Genomic DNA, 19317 nt, shown 5'->3' with positions numbered 1-19317 from the left:
AGCTAAGAGACACTTTATTCTTGAAATTTCATTTAACAAAGACTATGTTCCAGACAAGCCACTTTGACACCTCTGCACAAGCATGTTTCAGTGCCATCTAGCTAATGCTTGAATTAACTTGGACCACTGCACAAGGGTCTTTGTTTTCCTGCAAATATCCCTCCTTCAATCAAAAAAAAGAAAAAAATTGGAGAACTGGCGTATTGTTTTTTCTTCAGATCCATCAGTGTGTTGAAGCATAAAGAATTTGGGTTGTTCTTGAAATACTTGAGCTTTGATGTATTTATGTGAGGAATGTTAAAAATGTAACCCCTAAAACCTTTTATGCTGTGACTGAGTTCTTGATCTGGACAGATCCACATGACTGAGTACTTTAAATACTGCTCTTTCAAGTATAAACATATTAGGTGTCATTATGCAACCCCTCTGTTCAACTGTTTTGTGCCAGACATTAGTGGAAGAGCTGAAACAAAAAAAAAAAAAAGAAAAAGAAAGGAAGAGCATTTCAGCTTGTTTTAATAAATGCACAGAGTATTGATTTCTGAAGAAAAGAAATTTTTAAAACCAAGTGAGGAACATATTTTGAAGAATGGTATGCTTTAAATCCTCTGAAATGTTATTTTGCCTCTGTCACAGTACAGGTTTCCATAAAAGAAATACATTTCCAGTCCTGAACATGTCACTGGGGCTGCGTTTACACCAACTAAAAATGTGCAAGCTCCTTCCAAATGTTAATCAAAATTCTTCTGATTAAAATAATTTGAAAGGCTGACAATTCTCCCTCCATCCCAAAACAGATGGGAGGAAAAATGGTTTACTTTGACTCAGCAATGTGATTTTATATACTCTAAAAATCATAATAAAATCATAATGACCCAGTTTTAAATCCTTCTGGCTTGAAGGTATACTTTTCAAATGTCTTTAGAACTACCAGACTAGCCAGGATATATCTGCTAACTTATCTGCTAAACCACTGAAAATCTCACAAAATAATAAATCTATAACCAAAATATGCTTGTTTTCCTCTGCACAGTAACTACATTTTGGATTGAAGACTGTGAGAGCATGCAAAATCAATATGCTCAGAAAAAAAAATCAGCAATTCCAAAACTCTGTTAGCGAAGTGAAAAACAAACAACAACCCCACCAAGAAGTTGCAAAATCATCAATATAATCAATATACGTCTGGGGATCATTGTACCAAGATTAAAGGTATGTACTGGATAATGCTGCAATAAAGTAACTCTTTTAATCCTATGTTCTTTTTTTGATAATATTTAATTAATTTCTTTTCACATACCTATTAAAACTTTTTATCAGTAATATAACCGGTTTCTCAAAGGGCATTGTGAAACTTTTCAGGAAGGATATCTGGAGAAATAAGAAATGTCACTGAACAAAACATGGATGGGATTAGGATGAAGTACAGGACCTTGCTCCTGAGACCTGTTGTGTTTTCTCCAGTTGAGCAAAGCAAGATCTAAAAGCTTGCTTCAGCGAACTGCTCTTTCCTTCCTCACCCTCCCATGTCAGTCCCAGCTCTTCCGCTGGGAAGACTGCCCACCTTGATTCTCAGCGCAATTCAGACCCCTCTTCTCTCCTCACCCTTCCCACCAGCTCTCCCAGTTCAAACTCCCTTTTAGCTGGGACAGCTCTTCTGTCTGAAGATAGGTAAGGAGTACTTGAAGAGCAGCACAGAGCAGCAGAAAGCATAAGAAGGCAGAAGGAGCTTTGCAAGGGAAGTGTGTGATAGTGAAAAAACTGCCCCTGAAAAAAATGGGCTGGTAAGTGGATTAAAGATGGAGTGGAGGTGTTTAGCACAGTGGCATTTCTGGTAGACCATACTGTTTTAGACTGAAGAACAATTTCAGATACTGAAGGCAGAGAGAGCACACATACAGTGAATTGGCAGGAATTTGGCTGGATGGCCTACTAGAATAACTACTTAAGAGCTCTCCCATTCTCCTAGGCATACAATCACCACAACACCTAAAGAGACTACAGGTTTTTTTCATTGATTTGGGGGTTTTTGGTGGCTTTGTTTGGTGTTTTTACCATTGCAACCGTAAATTTATCTGATTGACTAAAGCAACTGTTCTTTAGCTGACCATGATAGTTTCCAACTGACAAAAACCATCAGCTTAAACAAACTGATCTCCTTTTGTGAATTAACAACCTTCATTGTTTCATTAACATTAACTGCTTAGGGATAAGCCTGAAAGTTTCCAGCAGAGTCCAAAGAGGGTTAAAAGAGCTTTGAGAAATCCAAGCTTAGCTTTTGGGGTGGATAAATAAATGAAGAATGAAGGAAGCTACTTGGAGATATTTTTGGTTGGCTAATCGTCTTTATGTTATCCGAAGTCAAAAGTTTCCCCTACTAAGGCTTCATTGGTCTGTACATCTGAATTGTAAAGAGAATTTTAAAAAAGTATTACTGGATATGTCTTAATGCTGTTTTCACAGCCATAACCATGCCTTTTCAACACTACTACCCATAAAAAAAAGAAGGTATTACAAGGATGCGAGCAACTGAAAAATCTGAACAGTCCCAATCATTCACCCAACATATAACTGATCTCAAAGATACTCCCCATTCCTACAGTGCATCTAGAAAATAAAACGTGGTGAAGAACATGAGGTGAGAACATTTTGTACAGTTAACCTATGCTTGATATGAAAACACTGAAAGTTACTGAATGTCCACAAGAATTGTACTTTGCAAAGCAGCATCTCTCTGCTGAGAGATGACCAGCCAGTTGTTCTCACAAGCCAAGCCTTCTGGGACAGTGCTGAGCCTGTCTTTTTACCTAGACAGACTTGTGCACATGGTACTTGGCCACAGGGCACTGTTCATACATACAACGACAGACAATTCACACAATACTTTACCCTGGAAACAAAGCTAAGAGAGGAATATGAGTCTGGAAAATGTAACATATATATCTGGGAATGTAAAGCTTTTTTTAAGAATTAGCTTAGCTTTTTTCACCTTCTCACATCCCTCTTGGATCCTGCTTTGTACAGCCACAGGGCAACTAGAAAGAGCTATAAAATATTGCTGTCTTCCAAAAATTTACTGTAAGACCCTACTATCAAGGAAGTACTTTCACTAATAACTTAAAGCAAAGGTAGACATGTTTTTTTCCTACATCATATAACAAACACTTTGTACACAAACACAGTCTTGCGTGAAAACCTAAAGAAGATTAACAAATTTCAGAAATTATTTAGAAAGTGATTGATCGACCCCACACAATTTTTCCACAATGAAATCATGAGTATGTATTAGTTCCATTGCCAACACTGACATTGTTAAAGACACCTTCTTCTCTGTTGACCTATAAGATTAGACAACTTGTCCAATGGATTAAAGTAATTGTATTAATTCCTAGATAAATACGTCTAATGGGAATTCTGCCTGGTTTGGCCATCATGGCTGAGCAGAGGCACTTCCATCAAGTTGTCAGTCATTTCCTGATAGGCTTTCAGGATTCATAACCCTGCTGGGAAATGCTGGGTGGTGCTTTATCAGGTGCAGCACTCATAGAGAGGGCAGGAGGAGGGAAGCAGCAGGGGAGACACTGGGCAAATTTGAGGAATTTGACCTTTTGCTTTGGGCACCTCCTTGGATTTTTGCCCTGTCCCAGGTGGCCAACAGCCATGCTATTTCACGGAAATCTTTTGTTAAGTATGTGTGAAATGTGGCGGTGCAAGTTCCTAATGGATTACACATCTGGCTTAACAGGCAAACACGGCCCACGTGAGGCCCCAGATCTGCAGAGCAGCAAGGACCTGCACAGGTGGGAAACAGCCACCACTTTAAGAGAAAACCTCCATTGTGCCAAACTAACACAGCTGCAGCAAAGAGTGAACTGTTGATGAGTAACTGCAAGACCTGTTGACAGAAGTATGCAGATAGAACAGGTTCTTGTAATGCTACAGTGGCCAGTGCAGCAGATAAAGCATGAATGAAGAAACTTACCACTGAATAGCACAGCTATTTCCCACAAAAATATTTTATATATATATGTATATATATATGTTTCTCTAAAGACTAAGGTGTTTGCAGTTTTTACACTGCTTTCTTCATGGTTATTGTAAATTATACAATTTGACAAAACTGACTGAAGTCTGATACAGTTAACCTACATAAAAGAAGGGGAAGATATACCACTTAGTTTAACTGGCATTCCCCTTGAAGGAATGAAGGCTTAATGCGATCTGAAAGAGAGGCAGATGAGAAAAATTACTAAACAACTCTTAAAATGGAGTTTTATTTAGAGTGTAAAATTACAAACTGAAAAGTTTCAATTTTACCACTAGACAAAATTATCATATTCTAAAATACTTCCAATACCAGGCCTTTTCTTGACACAAATTAATCTTCAAAATTTTAAGAATGAATATTCCATATATCTTTTTTTTTTTCTGAGTAAGTCCTATTTGGAAAATTTCTCAGTAAAGGAATCTCAAAGACAAAAGAGATGTCTTCCAAAATTTCTGGTATCTTATAAACTTTATAAAAGTTCAAACCCAAACCCAAATAGAATACATCCTTCAAGAAAGAGGAATCTACATCATAAATGACATTTACTTCCAAAAACGTATAAATAAACTTACAGCATACCAGCCTATAGAAATTAAGCTTTTTAGAGGATAGCTACTTGTTGAAATAATGGAAACATGATTATCACAAACTATTATAATTCCTAATCCACAGAAAAAGAATCTAGACAGAATGAACTTGTCCAGGGTAATAATGGGTCAATGGCAGAACTGACAGAACATGACATTCTTAAAAATGCATCTCATCTTGCCAAAGCAGTTTAATGCATGTTGGCACATGAGAAGTATTTTAACAGAGATACTAAAGCAGAGAGGGGGAAAAGGTAAATATTGTCAGATTCCTTAGGGGAAAATCTACACTTTGTAGCACTGCCCTGTGAGATAAACATTCCTTTTTTCCTTTTTCTGGTAAATTTCTGTTATAACCAGCTACAAGAACAGTAGTCACATTTTTTTGCCCTTTCCTTATCACATTTTTAGAATTGACAAAAGCTTCTGCAAATATTAAGAAAGCAAAGCAAAATTAAATAAATTATTATAATATAAGTATAAAAGCTTATATAAATGTTATAGCATTTTAAAAACTGCTAGCCATTTTCAAGAAGCATTTCCTGCAGCTACTGCCAATTATTTTATTTTCAAAGCAAAAAGAAACACATTTCATTTGAAAGCTCTGAAGTAGCTTTAGAAAATCTATAAAGGATCAAGAACTTTGATCAAGTAGCCACAGAGAATATTCTGTCTTAAATATTACACGGAAAGAAAAAAAGAGGGGGGGGAAATTGCTAATTATCTTGGTAACATTTTTAAGCAGACTGGCAAAACCAAAGGATTAAGTGACTCTGTCAAATGAAAGATTAAGTGATTAAGTATCACTCCTTTATACAGGGATTCATAAACTCTACAAAACCTAAAGAACATTTTTAATAGCTCCTGTAAGTATTTAAAACTTTGGTCACAAACTGGAGAATCTTTCAGCATGTCTCTTCATAACATATAAAATGAACTTTCATGTACAAGCATAGGATTCAAACTTTCTCCAAAACTGTACACAAACTATTGGTTTGGAATTCCCATGCAGAAGCAAGATAAAGGAAAATTATAAGAGAATGTAATATGACTTGGGTCATAGTGAGCACAGGTCCATATAGAGAGGACTAGTCAGTTTTGAGCCTTGCCTTAAAAAAAAAAAAAAACCCAACCAAAAAAAACCCCAAAAACTAACAAAAAAACCCAACCAAACAACAACAACAACAAACCAAACCCAACAAACAAAAAACAAAAAACAACAACAAAAAAATCCCAAACCCGGACTGCAAGCATACCTTCTGACAAATCCTATTCAGTTATTTGTTTCTGAATATTTTGAATGAGGAAGGCTTTGATTATCAGTGATGAGGACTGAAAGAAAATTTTGTTTTCAACTTAGATGTTTCAACAGAATACCTCTCTACTTCTGCCCTTGAGGAGTAGGAGTATGTATCAGCATAAAGCTTATGTATTTCTTGAGGAGTGCAAAACAAACAAACTTGTAAGCCATCTACACACAATTAGTTTGCAATCATTAGCATTAATGAAGCCTGCTTTGCCCTGAATGCACATACCATGGCAAGACACTTCATGCCTCATACAGAACTCAGAATGTGTTGCTGCTGCTTGGATTTCCAGTATCTAAATAGGTGCTCCTGAATTATTTTTCTCTCAGGGAAGCTTCTATCTTCTCTATTCTTTTTACAATTTTAATGAAGCTTTTAAGTGCTTCAACTTTGAGAACATTGTTCCTCTGCCAAATTGGCTTCTCCTTGACTGATGGACACTAAAGTAAGTAGAATGGTGGACAGAAATTCCAAGCATATTAATGCAATCTTTATGTCTTTTAAAACACATTTACACTTAAACTAGTCTCTGAGCCAACACCATCCAGAGATTGTTAACTTGCTAAAGATCTTTTGTGAGCTAGAAAATTAGCAAATTTTATTTATAGTTCAGGAATATCAAACCTATTTTCTTTCACTTTATGCTCTGTGCTAAATTTTGGCCTAAACAACATTTATAGTTAGGCTATAAATTCTAGAAGTAAGTTTGGAACTAACATCTGTTTGTCAAGGCCACTTTAGGAGGATACTGGGAAGAAAGTATTAAAAATGTTATTTGGTTGAATTAGGTAGGGAGAAATCAACGGTGAGACATCAAAAATTTCCAAGTTTCATCAGAAAGAGTTCTGAAATTAAATTCCTTCTAGAGTATAAACTAGAACTTGAAGAATTAGAAATGGAAGATACTCAGAAGGAAACACAATCATGTTAATCACCTGTAATTGCCAGACATGGGGTTTCATATATTTCTGTTTCTCTGACTCATAGCAAAATACCTGCTTCCAGTACTTGGCATCCTAAATGTGTCAGAAGAAAGCTGATGTGTTGCCCCTGGCCCCCTCCATACAAGGAATTCTGCTGCTGAACCAGTCCATTTCCTTGATTCCTGGAGCCCCCAGTGATTGTGACATCCTGGTACCCTTTACAGTGCTGGGCTGACAGGACAGTATTTTCCTGGTTCATGCCTGAAATGTGCTACCAGCAGTCACGTGTGCACTTACAGATTAGACACTAGAACTGTCAGCTTATCTTTTCCCGCTGAGTTTTTCTTAAGGTATCTCAGTGATGTAGATCTCAATAGGCTTTATCCTTGCTTGCTAATTGAGAAGTGCCCTGGGGTCTGAGGACTGCATTACAAATATAGTCACTGATCAAATTTCATTAATGATGTTACCTTTAGACTGACAAGTTTGGTTTTGAAGTGGTATAATACAAAATGGAGTTCATAAAACAGAAGGCAGGGTACTTCAGCTTTCTGTAAAAATATATCATAACATTTACTAATTTTGAGGGACAATATTTCCCCTTTTAGGATTGACAGGTGGAGGAAGTGAGAATCTCCTGGTGCTTCACACATGTTTTTATGATTATTTACTTGACAGGAGAGAGACACAACAGCATAACTTTCTGAGAAGTTGGTTATATCCAGAGATAAACAAAAAAACATTAAAATGTGCTGAAAGTTCTTCAGCTTATCCCCTGAACTCAAAAAAAATCTGCTGTCATTCAACTGTCTAGGCATTCTAATCAGTTGTTAACATTTCCCTAAATAATAGTTCACAGTATAAAGACTGGTCAAATACACATTTTTAAATCCTTCTTTCTAGTAAGACACTCTACTAGACCTAGAGAGCAACATACATACTGTTCAGTCTCACTGACAAAATAACTCTTCACATAGTTGAGAGATCTGTGGGCAATTAGCAGGTCTTTCAGGTTCAATGACTTTTTCCTACTTCATTTCCTTGCTGGAATTTTAAAGATGACATATTTAGATAAGACTTTAAATGTTTTTGCTTTTTATTCTAAAGAATAAAAAGCTGGGTCCTTGGGAGAGTACAGACCTGAGATGAGAGCAATTGGGTTTTGTCTTTCCTAAAAGAAAGCTTTCTATGGGAAATTTACAGTCTTGGCACATATAATGTAATAATATTTAGGTTTGGCCTGTATTGTTCTTCTCAAGCAAAGGGCGATTCTGCAGAAACTAGTTAATGAAAAGTTTTGTTCACATCTTGGCCTGATCTGTTGCATGTTTATGAGAGAGTCTGGACTAACATATCTTCCAATAAGCTTCCACAGATCACATGTATTTACACCTCTCTTTCCTTAAGATTTCTATTTTCATAGGACATGTTTCTTCTAACAAAGCATGAAGGTAAAGACAAAATCTTAAGGTACCAGAGGATGAATTAGGAACACATTATACTTGCACGATTTATCTATTTATTTCCCTCCTGATAATGAACCTTTCCGATCTGGCTCTGTTCACACCTTACAAGAGGCTTCCATCTTCATTTGAAGGAATATTCTGACAAACTGGTGTTAGAAGTTCATTCCTTGCTAGACAACATGAAAAAGTCCCTTCAATAATTATGTTTATATTATTTAATTTTTTATAAATTAACAGTGAACTGTCATCACCATGATAAACCTGCTTTTTTTTTCTGGTTACTCTTATTTAAAAAAATTTAATAAAAGCATATAACCCACAATTTTATGCTGTATTTGTCTGGTTTCTAACTTTTTTTACCTATAATTATCTCATGTGGAGAAAATTCTGAAAAAAAAGTTTTGGCTTTTAAATATTAAAATGTTATACACCAAGAAATAACTTCAATCTTGCATTACGGCAGAATGACACAGCCTACAGAATCTATTTCAATGACAGTTTCTCTCTTACCAAAGCAAGCAGATATTCAGGTTGAATTCATTGATCCTTATCTTCAGGAAGATATGGCAGGATACACTTTCAAAACTGGCATCTTCAAATTCCTCTTCTAAAATTTAGCTTGTATTTTGCAACACCACCACCCAAAATTTCTTTACACAGTTGTCCTTTTTTCAAAAAATCCCTTACACTAACTAGCATTTCCTTCAAAAAAATTATCATATCCATATTTCTAATGGATTTTTGGTAGTAGGTCCTAAATAGTTGCATATATCCTCATAAAACACAGGACTATAAACCCTCTTTAATGCAATCCCAAGGGCAGTCTTCTGAAGTAACAGCTAATAGCATAACTTAGCAATACTTTGAAGCATTAAGTGGAAGATAGGAATGGAAATGCTGTATCCCGACTTTAGATATGGTAATTATTTCTTATACCTGAATGAACATCTGTGATCATTAGTTTTAGATTACAATTTCTCAGAAGCATATCACTCTGATTTCTTAAAACCACTTTGAAATTGCACATCATTAAAATTAGCTCCCCCTTCCAGTTCCAAATGTGTATTTGAGCTCAACAGAGCACCTGTTAAAGAAGCACTTGGCATCATAAAAATTTCAGCAGATGGGCAAGGAGCAAAGAGGCACAGGGGTTGAATATAGTATGTCAAAATAAAAAAAAAAAAAACCTGCCCTTTTCAGATCCTCTGTTCTAGTAAAAGGACAACATACAGAACCACAGACTATGCTCTAGGGATGCACATATGGGCAGGGACTCACAAGCATCAGTATCACCTCTTAGCCCTACACAAAATCATCCTCAAGAGTCACACCATGTGCCTGTTGTCCAAATGCTTGAAGTCTGTCATGCTTGGCGCTGTCACCACTGCCCTGGAGAGCCTCCTCTAGTGCCCAACCAACCTCTGGGTGAAGAACCTTTTCCTGATATCCAACCCAAACCTCCCCTGACACAACCTCAGGCCATTCCCTCAGGTCCTGTCACTGCTCACCAGTGAGAAGAGATGAGTGCCTGCCCCTTCTCTTCCCCTCATGAGGAAGTTCTAGACTACGGTGAGCTCTCCCCTCAGTCTCCTCCAGGCTGAACAGACCAAGTGACCTCAGCTGCTCCTCATACAGCTTCACTCAAGGCTCTTCATCATCTTTGCTGCCATCCTTTGCATTCCCTCTAATAGTTTAAGATCTTTCTTATATCATGGCACCCAAAACTGCCTCCAGCACTTGAAGTGAGGCTGCCCCAGTGCAGGGCAGAGGGGACAATCCCCTGCCTCGCCTGGCTGGTGATGCTGTGCCTGATACCCCCAGGACAGGGCTGGCCCTCCTGGCTGCCAGGGCACTTAAACCGAAGGAGGTTTTCACGAGGAGTCTGTATTTCTGCAATTAAGAATTTGCTGTAGCAGACAGCTACTGGCAGAATGTATCAGCTTACAAAAAAAACTACATACAGAAAACATGACAGACTTAAATTTTCGCAACTACTGACAGTATCAACGGGGGGGGGAAATGAGAAAAAAAATTACTTATTTCCTTTAATGCACAGAAAAATTAGCTTCCTTAACAAGGACTTGTAGTATTTCTAGCTAAAAAAATTTGGAGCCATTTTGCTGCATCTCTTCATGTTGACAGGCTTGGAAGAAGTCTGTTGATATGAAGCAATATGGCTTTGGGACTCACAAAAAGGTTAAGCCTGCATTTTCAGACACGTACATTTGGGGTTCTTTTAAATACTTTTTTTTAGGAAAAAATACTAGCATTTTAAATTATTCATGTATCACAGTAATATAACATTTAATCAAAATACTGTAACCATGCCCAGAGGATGAAGCAGCAAAGTAATGCACCTGACAGACGGATTTATAAAGCTCTCCCTGAAGGTTTGAAGCTGTCTGCTACACTACAAGCAAAACAAGTAACTGTATTAAAACATGAATTTATTACCCCATGGAGGCAGTATGTTGGTTGCTAACCACCAATGCCATGGAATGGAAGGTCACATATCAAAAAAGATTTTCTAAAATTTCACTTTTCATTGCTCTGCCAAAATTTACAAGAAAAAGTACAAACACTGCATGCAATAAGGACAAAGGAAAGGAGCTATATCATCTGGCTGATAAGAACAGTTCTGCTGATTAATACAGAGATATTTGACCTGTATAGGTTCTCAAATTTTCATACACTCAATTTCCCAATCAATGTGCTTTTTTCCCACCTTTACCTTCTCCCTTTTTTCCTTATAATTTCAGCAGATAGTCCAAATACTTGGACTTAAGCATGAACTGAAATTCTTTCACTCTAAATATAACAGGGAAAAAGCCAAACATTTTGATTAAGATTGGTATAGACCTGAAGCTAAAAACACTGAGCAATAAGGACTAAGTCAAAGAGCACTGTCTTCATTAATAAATCTACTAATAAATCTCTGCTGCTTCAGAGTAAGGTTTCAGTCTCAGACTGAATTAATTTCCATTAGAAAATGAGGCTATAACTGAAGGAGATATCTATGCCAGGTAGCTCTTACACAGACATATCACCTCCTTACTGGATGTAGATCTGCAGTCACTAAATGAGTCAGGCAGATTAACAGTGAAGAAGGTACACTGACACCTATGTCTTCAATATTTCACCTGATGATGCCAGGGGTAATTATCAGAGCACAGAGGAGCCATCTGGGTATTTCAGAGCCTTGGAGACCAACCTGAGAGCACAAGGACACACCAGCCCTTTTTGTTTCAGTGTGACCACAGACTGCTGACAATATGCCATACCATGAGCAGGGCAGTGACAAGGCAGAAATGGTGATTTAATAGGATCTACAACTAATACAGTACCATATGTATCGTGCTCTATGCTGGAGTGCAAAGAATTTTCTGGTCTGAAAATTATAAAAAACCCCACCTTTTTTAAATCCATCCAAGTTGCATTTAGAAATCACATCTTCAAAATACATCAACACGGAACTATCAAACCAATAATTAAAATATAAATAGATATTAATTGTGCTTGGTCTTCTTTTTTGTTGTTTTTTTTTTCAAAAAGAAATGGGTTACATATAGTACCTAAAATGTAACTGCAGGTAAGAAGTAGGATTATAGATATCAAGTAATCTGCCACAGCTGCAGCCAGGACATAGTTTTATCTGAAAGTATCCTAACATCAAGTAAGAAGCACAATTTTGAGCAAGAAAGGAATTTTTCTTTCCTCTTTTCAAACTTCAGTATTAGAGATGAAATCCTGAAAATATTTATTCTACATATTTGCAAAACACAAAGCAAATTAAAACTTTCCAACGTTTACTTCTAAATAATTAACACTTCCTTCTTATTTTGAAAGGCCTGAGATTACAATAGTGCTAACTTATTTTGACTACAAGGGGTCCTAACAAAGAGAGGGCTCATAAAAACTTAAGTCAAATTATAAAACTAGCAGATATGCACCATTTGACCAGCTTCAAACTTTGTGCACTAGTGTCAGTCTAGTATGATGCAGCCAAGGGCCCTACCCACTTACCTTGCCTTTAAATCAATTTTTGCAGTCTGTACCAAGGTCCCTAAAGTTAGCCAGCTTTTACAGAAGTTGACTGAAAAAAATAATTAATTTAACTCTTCCAAGCAAAAATGTCACTACCACAATGAAGATATATAGAGGGAGTGTGGTTGGGGTTTTTTTTTTTTTGTTTGATTTGAGGGAATGTTTTAAATTTTTGGGGGGGAGATTTTTTTTCTTTTCTAGCTTAGTGTGGGGAGGATTGGGTTGGTATGGTATTGTACATATGTGAATCAGTAAGAGATCAGAGGAGGTGCAAAGAAAACAAGGTAAAAATATATATTATGCAGGTACCTTCTAGCTGAAAGGTGTTTCAAACTGGAATAAAGACACATAGTTGGGTAGTTTTTTTTCTGGAAGAAATTATCCTTGGGATTTTTTTAAAACTAAACAGGACTGCATAATCATGGAACCTGGTGTCTTTCAATCCATATTCTCAACCAGAATTACCCATGAAATGTCAAGTTCTTGGCTAACAGCTCAGATCAGAAGAGGTAAGACTGTAATTGCTTAAATAAAGAAAAATCACTCCACAAGATCACTAACATTGACTTTCCACAGATTTCAAATTACAAACACCAAAAATGCTATACATTAAATAGTCCAAAGAAGGAAGAATTAAAGTCTAAAAAACAGGCATTTCTTTTCTTTTAAAACTTGTGAGAGCTATATTGTGGTGATGTTTTGCTACTTTTAATAATGTTTTAAAGAGAAAAGTTTCCAAGTATAGAGACAGACCTATAATAAACATATATTTTAGAAATAAACCATAATCCCAAAATCCCTACGAAATGAACACTGCTGTTGCTGCAACCTTCAATACAAACTGCACAGGATACTTTTAAAACATGCAGACTAAAACATGCAAAAAACTTTATCCATAACCCCCAAAGTCCTGTTTTCTGGGAGAGGAAGAATTTACAGAGACTCACTACAATTCTACCCCCTCTTTTCCTTTGCTCCCTCATTGCCTTTATTAACTCAGTATGTCCCCACACTCACTTTAAAGACTTTGTTGCTATGGGAATTTATTTCCATATTTTATTATCAAGGAGAAAAACAAGATTTTGGTGATTAAATGTCACAGAAGCTCTGACTTTTGTACAACCTAATCAAATCTAGAGCCTTAAAAAAAATCTGCATATGTGTTTGAAAGCCTTACAGTTCTGATCATAAAAAGGTACATATGTTCTACCTGGCATTTAAATGCCAAGTACAAAAATTCTCTCTCCCTTCCCCCAAAACCTTCTGGATAATTTTTAACATAATTTCCACATTTTATTTATTATTTCCACTTTCAATTAGTTTCCTAGAAACTCAAGAATAAAACATAATTTGTTTTCCCTTTCTCCCAATGAGGACTACCCATAGTATCAAGAGATTCTTCTCTTCTATAAGTGACATTCAAGGTTAGTGAGGCTGGAAATTCACCTCGCAGTAACTGACCCATAAAGACAGCTACAAAATTGTAAGCATGGGTTCCTTCCCTCCCCATACCTAATATATAGTGCAGGTGGAAAAAAAAAATACATGCAATAGGTACGAAATATCTATCAGTTCCTCCAGTAAATATGCCAAAAAGTGTTTGCTGTCTTCTATCAAAGGCTGTTTCCACTATAAACCTCATACACTTGTACTTCCCCTCTTTTTAATATTTTAAGTGTCTACATAAGTTAATGTTTAGAACCACTCACTTAGAAAAAGCATGTATGTAATCATTAAGTCATTACAAGTTAAATAAAACTGAGCATAAACCAGAAAATTCAAATTTAAACCTAACATCAGAAAAATTCTCCCTTCTGGCTCAGGGTTTGTGTATGGCTCTGCTCCTTCAAAAGAAGTTCTCTCAAGCTCGGAAGCAGAGCCCATGTTCACGTACCAGGAATGGCTCTCTCTTGGGCAGGACTCTAGGAACACAACTGAAAATGCAGCTCTATAGAATAGACTCAGGTAATGCTGAGTGCTAAAACTTGGATGACCACAGTTAAGATGCTCAAAAAATCAGGAGCCTGACCTTCACACTCTGAGCAGCCCTACCTTTCCCCAAGGTGCTGAAACAAACTCCTGGAGGTCTGAACTCAGAGCATCCAGAAGCTGCACCTGCTCCCTAATGTATCTGATTCTGATGGAGGACATACTTCCAGGTTTTTCCTCTTCTGACACTACTATTGTATGCCCTGATTTCTGGGAGCAAGAGGTTTAGCTTCCTATTTACCTGTGATTGACCAAGTGCAATGAGTTCACTAGGTAAAGTTCTCCAGGAGCTACAAGCATTCCACACATCATTAAACCAGGACATTAAGAGACCAATCCCAAATACTTATGATTGAACGCACAGGCACAGGTATAAACTTTCTGTGTGGCATTTAACAAACACAGTCCATACCTGATGAACACAACCATGACTGCATGCATTTTAACCACGGCACCAAACCAGGTTAAAGCAGTAAGGCGTAATTCCTGAGGCAAATCTGCACAAAAGGAATTACATCAGGAAATGTTTAACTCATTAAAACACCACTGAGCTTTAGCACTGTGTGGTGTTTTTCCAATTCTGCGGCCAGTACCTGGTCAACTGACCCATGGGAGAAACAGAGCCAGAGGGGAAAGGAACACTGTTTTCTAGCTAGTGAACAAATGGAAAACTTGAGATTGGCCAAAGTTACACATATTTCTTATCCTTCAAAGTTTGCAGAAACCCAAGTCCCCTTACCACAGCAAAAAATACATGTAAGTATTAAACACTGACTAACCATACCAAAAAGCATGAAATTTACCTGTTCTTTAATACTGATATCTTAAACAGGAATGTTTTCAGCTTCTGGGGAAACAGATTTACAGAGTTTCTTTAATAAGGGAGCTAACTAATCACTAAATGAAGAAAAACGTACATTTGTAATAATGCCTAATATTCTGAAACTCAGTTGTTAGACAATATGATAAACTTGGTGCTTTCAAGTGATTCCTTAAATATTATGAAAACATTAAAAAATAGGAGAGTAACATTTTCTGATTGATATTATTTGCATACATTTTGTAGAGTCATAAATAGTGAGCTCCCCAATACCCTGTAATTAAAAACCACCATGAAAAAGTTCTGCTGCTGACGTCAGTAATTGGCATGCAACCTCAGAATGAAAGACAAGTGCTAACAAAAACTATGCAAAGCCTGTGGAAACTCTTACCTTGTCCCTCTTAAAAGAGATCCCTTTTAAGCCAGGGAGAATGTGCTGGCTTTGTCTGGGATAGAGTTAATTTTCTTCATAGTAGTTAGAATGGGGCTATGTTTTGGATTTGTGCTGGAAACAGTGTTGATGTCACAGAGATGCTTTAGCTATTGCTGAGCTGTGCTCACACAGCATCAAGGCTCTTTCTACCCCTCACACTGCCCCACCAGTGAGGAGCTGGGAGGGGGCACAGCCAGAACAGCTAATCACTGGGATGTTTCAGACATAAGGCATCATGCTCAGCATTTAAAGCCATGGGAAGAAGCAGGAAGGGGCAGACATTCAGCGTGATGGTGTCTGTCTTCCCAAGTAAGGGCAGTGCATGATAGAGCCCTGCCCTCCCGGACGTGGCTGAACACCTTCCCGCCCATGGGAACCAGTGAATGAATTCCTTGCTTTGTTTGCACACACAGATTCTGCTTTACCTATCAAAGTACCTTTACCTCAGTCTCTGAGTTTTCCCCTTCCCCAGCCTAAGGGGAGGGAGTGAGCAAGCAGCCCTGTGTGGCTGAGATTAAACCACAACAGGGAAGAATGGAGAAGCACAGCAACTTTGTATGCTACCATGCAGTATAATCTCATGCAGGACTGAAGAGAGTAACAACCTTTCTCTGGCAAACTAACCTCTCTGGTAAACTGAAGGGTCTCCACAGTTCCTGTAAATATGAAAAGCTGTCTCTCTCTTTTTTTATTTACTTTTTCATTAAGGAAGACTTTGCCTTTTTCATCCTCCTAGAGAAGCATTCTCAAATACAAGCTCCTAAATATTACTGTAGACTTCAAGTGGATAGATAAAAGTAATGGGGATTTTAGTGGCAATTCCACTGAAGACATTACAGATTGAATATTAAAATATAAACTGTGATATGCCAGTGTCAGTGACTTCAGCAAGACATGATTCCTCATTTTTCAGAAGATACAACTCTGATAAATTTGCCTTAAGATGCTGTATTTGTCACATGTGATCTGTTCTAGTGGTTTAAATCATCCCACGAAAATATTTTCAGGAAACAACAGCTATTTATACATATTGATGGCCAATTCAGTACCACTCCACTGACATCACAGGGACCTGCAGGAGATCAATATCTCTGAGCAGATAGTGGAGACCAATCTTGCTTTTCTTATTTCAGGATCAAACAGAAAAGCAGCAAGGAGCTGTGGGAACTACAGGAAATAGCAGTATTAGCTACTTGAAATTGTCGAGGGAGAAGTAAACTGGAAAAAGCTTATTTTGTCTAGGAAATAGCTGGTGTGGGGAGTGATGGTCAAGATCACACAGGCCTCATGCTGTTGCCATCCAGCAGAGTGAAGAGAAAAGCATCAGGCTGGCTCATCCCCAAATATGAGCAATGTATGTGCAGGCACATTCGTCTCACCATTTTCAGCATTTTGTACAGCCTTGAAGCTGACAGGAAAATTAACCCCCAGCTGACTACTGCAGAATGAGATGCTAGGGATAAACAGGGCCCCAGCTGGCAATGGAGCCCCCAATCTCTTCCAGAGTTCTTGAAATGCTAAAGGTTACCCAGCCCACAAACACAATATTTAACAGCTCAGTGCACTTGAATATGTGACTCTTGTTAGGGAAAATGAACCCTGTGAAAGGTCAAGTTATGTTTTGAAGCTGTAATTTATTTATTATTTTTAACTGGAATAAAAGCAGTCTCTATGAAAAGCATATTTACTAAATATCTGACTCCAAGGATGAAGTCTGTCCTGCAAGGGAGTAGCTGCTATCATAACAGTCTAAACACTGTAAATACTAGACTTCAAAGACATAGAGACAAGACTGGACCATGCCCACCCAGAAGAGAAATAACTTAGAAAATAATAGGTTTCCAATCAGTTGTGCCAAAATATCAAGACCTCTGGGAGAGTTCGGCACAACAAATTTCTTAGATGCTGGAAAATGAGCAGAAAATAAACCATCGAGTTGGATTTTAAATAATGATGAAACATTACTGCAAAACAGTATAACTTGCAAATGAGGAAGAGATGAGTAATAAGCAACACTGACTACTACATGACTAAGGCTTTAGAGCTCCTCAGAAGTGAAGGATAAAACTGCAAATTTAAATCAAGAGTAGCATTTTGTTTTCACACTGCTTTTCAAAGCACAATAGTTCTAAAAGTAGCAACTTCAAAGACTAAAGAATGCAGAAAGTGGCCTACTTGAAGTTTAGAGTGTTCTCAAAAATCAGTAGCTTTATCTAATGCCCAGCAGCATATCACCCACAACTAAGACCATTCCATGACCATAAAAGAAAGTAGAGTTTTATAAAATATGGTTTGGTGGTTGACAACGTCATCCATGGAGGCCCCAGGTTTACATCATTACCTTAAATAAAATATAGGCCTCCAATAAAATTGCCTTTTACAAAACCAATACTGTTATAATAGCACAGGAGGCTAGATAATGCATCCTGCAATCCAATTTGTGGTTCATGTTAAGCTATAGACACCAATAACTAATTCCACATGTGAGACAGACCTCCCAGAGGGAGATTTTAATCAAATACGTGATGGGAAAAGATACATTTCCCTATTTTGGTATAACAAACTCCCTGTACTAACAATATGGTGATCTGGTAAAATGTTACTGTATTGTAGCAGTACAACATTAGTAGAAATTACATCTGGTTTAGTTATTTTTGTGCAGCAGTTTGTATACATAAGCCACAGAGCAAGAAATACTTTATCATTACTGTTATATTAAAAATGAGCTTTAAATGCATTTGCCCATCTTTTTAACTGCTAATGTTATTCATATCCACTCACACTTTAAAAAAAACCCAACAAAACAACCAAGCAGACAAAAGAAAACCTAAAAAACCCACAAGATGAAAAAGGAGCAGCACAGCAGGTTTTGTATTAGCTTTTGACTATTAATTGGACAGAAGATTGTTGATTAATGCTTCTGCACTCAAGCTGAATATTGCAAGCACAAAACAATTAAGCCTCTATATTCGCACACAACAAACTTGATCACAGTTCTCTCCCACATTCAAGCTTCCCCTCCCAGTCCTACACCTCTGGTGGTTTAACTTGCACAACTCCAGCTGCTGATACCTATCACACCTGACAACTCAATCAACCTGCATACCTGCTATGCAACTTACACTGGAAATTACTCAAGCTCTAGAATCCTGAAAAATAAAACAAGTCTAACTTACTTCCACAATGAATGCTTTCCCCTAGTGGAACACCACTTTTTCAATTACTCTCATTTCAGACAACTCATTTATGACAGCAATAAATACAATTCTATCAAAATCTTCTGGCTCAAAGACAGTGAATACCTTCTTGTCAGCCAATTGGAATAAAATAGAGCTAATCAAATGAAACGAGTCCAGACTGACAACTTTTCCAGCCAGAGTGAGAGCATCACAGGCAGACAGGAATACAAGACCTGGCAGCAGAAAAAAAACCCAGCAGCCAAGTTCTACTGAATAACCAATACACAGATGACAGAGAAAAAAGATGGATCATTTAATAAGTTGCTACAATATAAATTTTTAAGATGCCTCAAGAATAGCTTCTAAATAAGGGACAACATTAATCTGCTCAGCTAGTGGTCCAGCTTTGCAGCTACCTTGTTTAGAAGCCCTGCCAGTCTACTCAAATTGCACTGGGATGTTTTCATGCTCTTGATGTGACAAATCAGGATGCACATGATAACTGGCTTGTGTAGTAGCCA

The 19317-nt window shown here is 37.4% G+C and overlaps 1 protein-coding gene across 11 annotated transcripts in view; it reads right to left on the bottom strand.

Annotated features, from left to right (window-relative positions):
* The window catches only part of TMTC2 (transmembrane O-mannosyltransferase targeting cadherins 2), a 234089-nt gene that overhangs the window by 111449 nt on the left and 103323 nt on the right, over positions 1 to 19317 (bottom strand). Inside the window, exons 1-2 of one of the 11 annotated variants that reach the window (XM_064419629.1) lie at positions 15576 to 15619; positions 15168 to 15211 (exon numbers count right to left, since the gene is read on the bottom strand). The exons of 7 other annotated variants lie outside the window; for them this stretch is intronic. The gene's annotated coding sequence lies outside the window, so the exon portion shown is untranslated. Of the gene's footprint in view, positions 1 to 6937; positions 6960 to 11365; positions 11413 to 15167; positions 15212 to 15575; positions 15691 to 19317 lie in introns of those variants that run through there. 3 more of the 11 variants (XM_064419628.1, XM_064419630.1, XM_064419631.1) reach the window with 3 other exon arrangements.

The sequence above is a fragment of the Passer domesticus genome, chromosome 5 (assembly GCF_036417665.1).
Source record: "Passer domesticus isolate bPasDom1 chromosome 5, bPasDom1.hap1, whole genome shotgun sequence".
Lineage (NCBI taxonomy): Eukaryota > Metazoa > Chordata > Aves > Passeriformes > Passeridae > Passer > Passer domesticus.
Note: the sequence above shows the minus strand (reverse complement) of the source record. Positions and strands in the feature narration are given on the sequence as shown.